This window comes from Cibotium barometz, chromosome 63 (genome assembly GCF_041138505.1).
Source record: "Cibotium barometz isolate CiBa-2024 chromosome 63, ASM4113850v1, whole genome shotgun sequence".
NCBI lineage: Eukaryota > Viridiplantae > Streptophyta > Polypodiopsida > Cyatheales > Cibotiaceae > Cibotium > Cibotium barometz.
In genome coordinates, this window is record NC_141108.1 from 34,231,581 (window position 1) to 34,239,923 (window position 8,343).

Sequence of the window (8,343 nt, forward strand, 5' to 3'; positions counted from 1 at the left end):
GAGGAATCGCCTATGCTTTCTGGGAAGGGAAGGTTTTTCCTTTTTTGGTTTTGGAAGAACCACCGGATTAGTCTCTTTATCCAGACATTTGTGGGTGACACCCCAAGTGGGAAGCTTTGCCCTGCATGCAAGGTTGCTACTTCCGCTGCCCCGCACTCCAGAGTTTGTTGATGCGCAGAGGGGGCAGGGGTCTCACACTTTCATTATCAAAAGGCCCAAAATATGTTCAAATGCCCCCTAATGCACTCTTCGGCATCCTCGACTCTTGACTGGATTTTGACTCTGAGGTATCTTCTTCGAAGTTAGATTCTGAGGTTTCTTCCTCTTTTCCTTCTTTTGCTTCTTAGAGTCTTTGTTTATTTTCTTCAGGACTCCTTTAGCTTTGGAGACTCCTACCACCACTTGTTCCAAGGTTAGGGATTCTAAGTTCTATGAGGCTACTGCCGTCTAGAGATTTTCCCTTAGTCCTCTCATAAACCATTGGCTCAGCATGGCTGGAGCGGGACGGTTGGGCTGGTCCAAGCGCATCAACATTGCTCTGAATTTGGCTACGTAGTCTTTTGTTGGCCTCTTTTTCTGTGTCATCCTCTGCAGCTTTTCTAGTACCTCCATGATGGTCTTATTTTTCCTAAATCTTTTCAAGAAAGCCTTCTTCAAATGTCTGGAAGTGCTCCAGATCATACTAGACATACCAGCTAGTGGCTTTGCCACCCAACATTATAGTGAAATACTCTGTCTTTTTCCCCAATAGAGCTCTGTTTTCTTGGAACCTAGTTTTAAAGGAAATTATGTGGGCATCTAGATCCTCCCTCTTGCCTTTAAATTTTGAGTACTTGAGGGAAATCCTGCCCATAGCTACCTATTCTTCGTCCTACCTCATGTTTGGCAGTTCCTGGCAATCTTCTTCCAGATTCCTTAGTGATTCTGGAATCAGTCTTTCCATCTGCTATGGAATCCTGTCTACTTCCTTGGTGATCTTCTTTCTGATTCATTAGTTGTTCTGGAATTAGTCTTTCCAGCTTTGTTGTGGAATCCCGTTTGTTAATCTTCTTGGCCAATGCAGTGGACAGTGTAGTGGTTCGTATTGTTCTATAGCTTCAGGCTGTCTACGGCGATACCACATTTCCCTATTAGAGCTTCCTTTGTTATCCATGCCTGCTCCATTTCGCTCTTATGATCTCTAGTTAGCATTCCTGACACTAGTTACTGTGTGCTTTCTTTCTGGGCTTTTTTTGACTAGTTTACTCTACTGACTGTGTAGGACTTAACCTATACTAGCCTCTATATCTCTACTCCCCTACTTGGCATACCATGTCCCCAACAGGATCGCCAAAAGTGTCGGTGTTTGATCAAGACCTGGCACTTGTGTGGTTCCAAACCATCTAGTCGGCTCCAGAGGAGACACGACTAATGTAACCGTACTACCCAACATGATAAGCCAATGCTAGTGCATTGTGCAATCGATCTGCCTAAGCTAAGGGAGTTAGTCATGACAACGTAGAGGTTAGTTCTTGCATCTGATAAGATTCTTGACATGGCTCCTACTTCTATTTCCAAATAGGAGTCTCGTCCGGACAGGAATGACATTGAGCCTAGATTCTAGTGATGAGAAGACAGATCCATACAAAAAGCACTAACACAACTAGGAATCAAATAGACTTGCACAGTATAGAGAATAGATAATTACACCAACAATCACTGTAACATCATAGTGAAGGCTTAGGCCAAAGTATAATGCAATGGCGTACACAGTTGTTGACACTCTCTACTCTCTCCTCTATCTCATATCTTGGATAGTTCCCCTTTTCCCTTTTACATATGCCCGGGTCCTACCTGTTGGCAAGGTTTAGTTACCAGGCGGTTATAAGAAAGTTATTTTCCAATGGATATACTAGGGTGAAACTGGTGGCAAAACAAGGCTAGCGGGGCCAACAGTTGGATGATCCCCAACAATAGTAATTTATCCAATTCCTCCTTGACCCTTTTGGCACAGTTAGTTGGGATTCATCTGATACCTCTATTGCCAGATAGGGACTACATCTTCCCTTAAATTGATGCGATGCTAGTAGAATCTGGGGGAGGGGGGTCAATCCCTTTCATTTTGGTGTAGCTCATTGAATATATGAATCCGGCATGGAATAATTTATCCAGTTCCTCCTTGACCCTTTTGGCATAGTTGGGATTCATCCTGTACCTCGTTGCTAGATATCGTTGCTAGATAGGGACTGCATCTTCCCTCAAATTGATCTGATGTTAGGAGAATCAAGGGGCAATCCCTTTCATTTCGATCAGCCCCACCCGGCGTGCCAGGTATTGTTCCACGGGCCAGACACTGCCCAAGAGCCACGGGCCAGATAGCTGGACAACCGCCCAGCTGGTCGAGCCAGAGTGGCACCATCGAAATGTCAAAGTCAGTGCACTTTAACACCAATTAATAGGTCATTACTTCTATAAATCAGTCGTGATCAGAGCACGAGGGTACCTCTACACCACCCTATGACTGCAAGTTAAGAAGTATAAAAGGATGTAATCATAACTCTATAAAGGTTGTTGTTGTTACGGTATTACCCCTTTGGAATAAAAGAAGATCATTCTATATCATCTTTGTACATTTGTCGATGCTATCTATCTTCATGTATATTCATCTTGTCTAGTATTATTCCCGATGAATCTGTCTTTTAAGTCTTCTATATTACATGCGATAATAGGGATCATCTGCACACAAGTCGATCAATCTTAAGTAATTGGTTCGATCTTGTAGTCACTTTTGTAAATGATAGGTTGCATCTAATGCATGGTCTGTGTATCAGACTGGTGTATTACTGTGCACATAACTAGAGACACTTTAGTAGGTTGATCGCGGGACAGTACGGTCAGTCCATGACAACACTTTAACTACCACAATACATCTTGCTACCTCTTTCTTTTGCTGCTTCACTTGCTGCTTAATTGCCTTTATGTTTGAATCAATCCTTCATGATATCAGTACATGAATTGCACTACTTGGTGTGGCTCGAAGCTTGGGAACTCCAGTAGTCTGCCAGACGCAAAGAAGATCCCGCACAGCAACTGAACTAGAAGAACTGGAATCCAAATCCGAAGAAGAACCAATAACCCCACCCCCACCACTATTCTACCACCCCACCATCACATCCCCGCCTTCTACATTATAACATGCTCAGGACCAGTCGTTCACGGTGAATTATCCTAAGTTCTTTGGGAAATCCTCATAGGATGCACATGCTCACACCCTTTTTTTCACAACAATGCTTGGCGCATGAACGTCCTTGGCCCGTTGTGGGACCAGAACCTCAAAAAGGTGCTTTCATCTCGACTTTACAAAAACGTGCCACTCTGTGGGTTTCTCGGTACAAGTATGCTCATTTTCCCACATACGATGCAATCAGAGATGCATTCCTTCAAAGATTCAGGGAAGATAAGACCTCCGTGCATGTGCTTTTTGATAAGCTTTACCGGATGAACTAGAAAAGCCTCACTGTGGAAGCTATAGTGCTAAGTTTTAGAAGCTTCTCCACAAATTGGATGCAACCAATTGGCCCGCGAAAGACATCCTCAACTCTTATTTCATGAAGGGCCTCAGCAAGTGATGATTTTGCCACCATGATTCTAGAGAAGATGGTTTAGGGTTGGTAGAGTGCGTGTTGGTAGGATCTATCAAGAGTAAGGGCAAGAGCAAGAGCAAGAGTAAGAGGAAGTCCAAAAGGTCTGCTTCTGAATATTTGGAAGAGGAGGATGATTATGATCACTCCACTACAAGTGAGGAATTGGAGGAGGAGGAGGAAGATCGCAAGGCATGGTCAAATATCAAGAAGGTAGGGAAAATAGCCAAGGAACTGGCGGCTATACAGCCATGGCTCAGTTGACCAGTGAAGCAGCGAAGTCCCCTCCCATAGTTCGGTCAGGCACTTGGTGTTCAAGAAGTCAAACCGAACCCCCAAAGCTTTGCCACTCTACGCACAAAACATGAAACAAAAAATTGGTGTAAGCCAAGTAGGAGGCGAGATGAAAAAATCAACACAACAAGAAGCCAAGGAATGACAAGAGAAACTTAGAGGCCAACAAATCACAGTAAACATGCCTCACGTAGTAGACCTTGAAGAAGAGGACTGGCAAAAAGGCAAGATGAAAAAATCAGCACAGCAAGAAGCCAAGGAATGACAAGAGAAACTTAGAGGCCAACAAATCACAATAAACATGGCTCACGTAGTAGACCTTGAAGAAGAGGACTGGCAAGTTAAACCTCTACTGACTTATGGTTAGGCATGACCCCTCCGACGAGTTTCACTACGTTAGTACTTGTTGATACGGGTGCTAATCATAATTTGATGTCCTATGACACATGGGACTCTCTCAGGAAACCAACCTTACTTTACACCCCAGCCAGTTTCACTACTACCGTCGCTTCGCATTCTGTTAAGTGCTTAGGTGTTGTTATAATTTTATTTCACATTGGAAATAATCCCTTGAAAGGAAATTTATGTCATGCTTGCAGGACAATGCAATAAGAAATCCTTATGTGTGAAGAGGATGGATGGGCTACAACCGGTGGGCTACAACCGGTGTTATATTGATGGGATGTAAGAACGGAAACACTAGAACTAGCCTCTAGGAAAGTTATTGTCCTCATCAATGGATGAAGAGGCAAAGCCCCAAATCTCACCTCCACAAGGTGCAAACCCCTCTTCACCAACTACAACTCCCCTACTTTTACTAAAAAAGATAGAACTGTGTCACCCAAAAGGAGGCCTCTCCTTTACTAAGATCCCCCATCCAACAAAGCCTCCTCTGACAAACTCTATGAGACACGTCAAACCTCTCCACCAGTGATGCCTACTAACCCAACTACCACTGCTAACACCACTTACTGCCAGCAGCAGCAGCAGGTATACTAGCTCACCCCAATTCCACCCAAACCACCAATATCACTATTGGGTACCCAAGAACATCCTCCTCATACAAGGTTACTATGAGGGTGCTACTACCCTATAGATCCCTCAAAGATCCTACCTTTTCCCTCAAGCCTTGCAAACCCCAAAGGTTTTGACACATCGACATACTACCAGAACCTCATGTCAAACTCTGCCCACCAAGGCAGCCACTCACAAACCCTCAAGGTCCTGGAGAACATCCAGTCAGCAGACAAGTAGGCCCCACCAAAGTAAAACCCTCAACAGCATCCACCTCATCCTCACACCGCCTATTGGGAAAGGAGTTAGTACAAAACCCGTAATGGGATGCTAACCACATATTCCTAGGGTACAAAACATGTTAACAAGGTGCCCTAAAAAATTTTCTCTAAGGGCAAGTGAACGGTTGTTCACTCTCATGCAAAGCCGCATTTGTCTATTAGGTCTCAATTTTTTTTTGAAGGTAGCCACGGCCACCACCATTCACTTACCCAAATCCACGACCATTCTCTTTTACGAATCCATGCCCATTTGCTTGTCAATCCACAGTCATTCCCCTGTGGAACCAGACATATTCCTCTGTGAAGCCAAGGAGGACGTATCTCCCCTATAAATCTATATAAGGGCCCACCACCATTCATTTTTCTCACTTTTCTTCTTGTCCCCTAGCCAAACTATTGCCATTTCTTCTCGCAAATTTTCACAGCTTCCTACCCACTTGCCAGCCCGCCGCTCACATGGCTACTCCCAAATTAGAAAGAGGTGTAAGGCTAATTTGTTGAGAATGCAACCTCATCGAGATCTGGTGGATAGCGGTAGCATGTGGACTCCATTATTCTAGCACTGTGTGTGTGGATAATAATGGCCACATCCAGCTAGCCAAGTGTGTGGACATTAGCCTTAGGTTAGGAAAATGTGCTATGTTTTGTGGAGCACAATGAAGGAAAGCTATGGTGCTTCTCTACCTTGTGTGTGTTGATAAAATAAGAGAAACAATGGTTAAGGTGTGTTGATAAAATAAGAGAAACAATGGTTTCAGTGTGTCTCCTATCTATCCCTCTATTCTCTTTTCATGGTATCAAAGCCAGGGTAGCTCTCATTAGGGTTGCTTGAGTGAGTAAGCAAGAGGTAAAATTCTAGTTTTGGAGCTTTCCATTGAAGCTATGGAGCAAAAATAAGCTTTGGAGCACACCAAATCAACAAATTTGAGAGCTTGGCCTATCAAATAAGAATAGCTAAACACCCTTGAGTGGATTGCAGGTGATTTGACAAAGTTTGAGCAAACAATGGGCTACCCAAAGCATGTGAAAAATTGGTCTTTTGCAAGCTCTCCATGGAATCTATGAAGAGGCTTGAGTGAATGTATAGCATTATGGGATTAATGTATTGGTGTATGGCAATCTAGTGAATTTATTCTTTTAATGGTTTTCTAATTTTTATTTTATTTGAAATGATAAATGGATGCTATGCCTTGTTGGAAAGGCTTTTCTCCTCTCTCATTCTTAAAATCAGCCCTTCTTTATCCTAGTTAAGTGGTCTAATAGTTGGAATTAAACTTTTCAGATTGTTTCTCTTTTAAAAGTGAAAATTGATTAGTTTAGTGTGCTTAAAACCAATTGGGGTTAATTTTTAAGTAAATTAAAGTAGGAAAATATGAAAAATGGTCAGCCATACAAAGGATGTTATGGCAAAATTTTCTAACATTTTGTGAAATAAGTTTCATCTTTTATTATTCTAAAAGAATAATCCTTGTCGTTTGTGTATTCTAAAAGTGTTATTTTCATTCTATGCATAGTAGAAATATTTTTATTACAAAACTGTTATTTCTATTAGATTTGAGTTCTATGCATAGAAAGATGCATACTGATTAATTTTTTTAATTAAAAGAGTGATTTCATTAAAATTAAATTCTATGCATAGAAAGATGCATATTGATTAATTTTTTTATTATAAAAGAGTGATTTTCATCAATATTGATTTTCATGCATAAATATATGCATAAAAGAATATTTTTTTATTATAAAAGTGTTACTTTCATCAAAATGGATTTTAAAGCATAAATAGATGCATAAAAGAATATTTTTAATTATAAAAGTGTTACTTTCATCAAAATAGATTTTTATGCATAAATAGATGCATAAAAGAATATTTTTATTATAAAAGTGTTACTTTCATCAAAATGGATTTTTATGCATAAAAGAATATTTTTTTAATTATAAAAGTGTTACTTTCATAAAAATGGATTTTTATGCATAAATAGATGCATAAAAGAATATTTTTTATTATAAAAGTGTTACTTTCATCAAAATGGATTTTTATGCATAAAAGAATATTTTTTATTATAAAAGTGTTACTTTCATAAAAAATGGAATTTTATGCATAAATAGATGCATAAAAGAATATTTTTTATTATAAAAGTGTTACTTTCATCAAAATGGATTTTCATGCATAAATAGATGCATAAAAGAATATTTTTTATTATAAAAGTGTTACTTTCATCAAATGGATTTTTATGCATAAAATGATGCATAAAAGATTTTTTTTTTGTAAAAGTGTTACTCTCACTAATATTGATGTGTCTTTGTAAATTTTTAGGTTGTTCTTTTAGAATTACAATATTCAGACCTCTTTTTATGAATCCCTTCTTTAAGAGTTCTAATATTTTCCTTTTAGAGATATACTCAAGTCACGAGATGACAATTATGGCACAATATCTCAAAACCATTACAAACTCAAGTACAAATGTGTTTTGAGTGAAAACATGACAACATGAGAAGTGAATTTACATGCAAGATTATAAAATTAGAAGAAAATTTACAACTATTTACAATGATAAATAGGGAGGAGAATGAAGCTTTCTATTTTGTCTCCATCTCCTTTGGTTTTGTCTCCATGTCCCCCTTTGTCTTCTCTGGTTTTGTGGGCCTCCTTTGTAAACTTGAACTTGAGTTCCTTCTTAGCTTTCTTGCCAACACCCTTCTTGACACCTACTTGAGGACCACTTTTATTTAAGGTATTTCCTGTTTTAGTACAAGTCTTTGGTTTCTTTATGTGTGCCTTGTTAAGGAGCACCCTTGATTTCTTTTTGTACAGTTCCTTGCTTAAACATAAAATGCTTTATAGGTGAATGTAAAAGCATTTTCTTCTTCTTCTTAGATGTAGAGGCTTGCCTTGGGGGTGGTGGAGAATCTGGATCATTTGGAGTAATTATTCAAAACTATATTGATAGCTCTTGCACAAACACTCCACATCCAAAACTCGTGAGATCCAAGAGTCTGTCAAATTATTATTATTTTAGATTTAAGAACCAAGAACTATAGAAAATAAGTTCAAAAATTAAGTAAAAATTTACTGCAAAAATAGTGGGTTTTTAATTTAACCTACATTGCTATCAATCTCGGTATATTTAGATAAA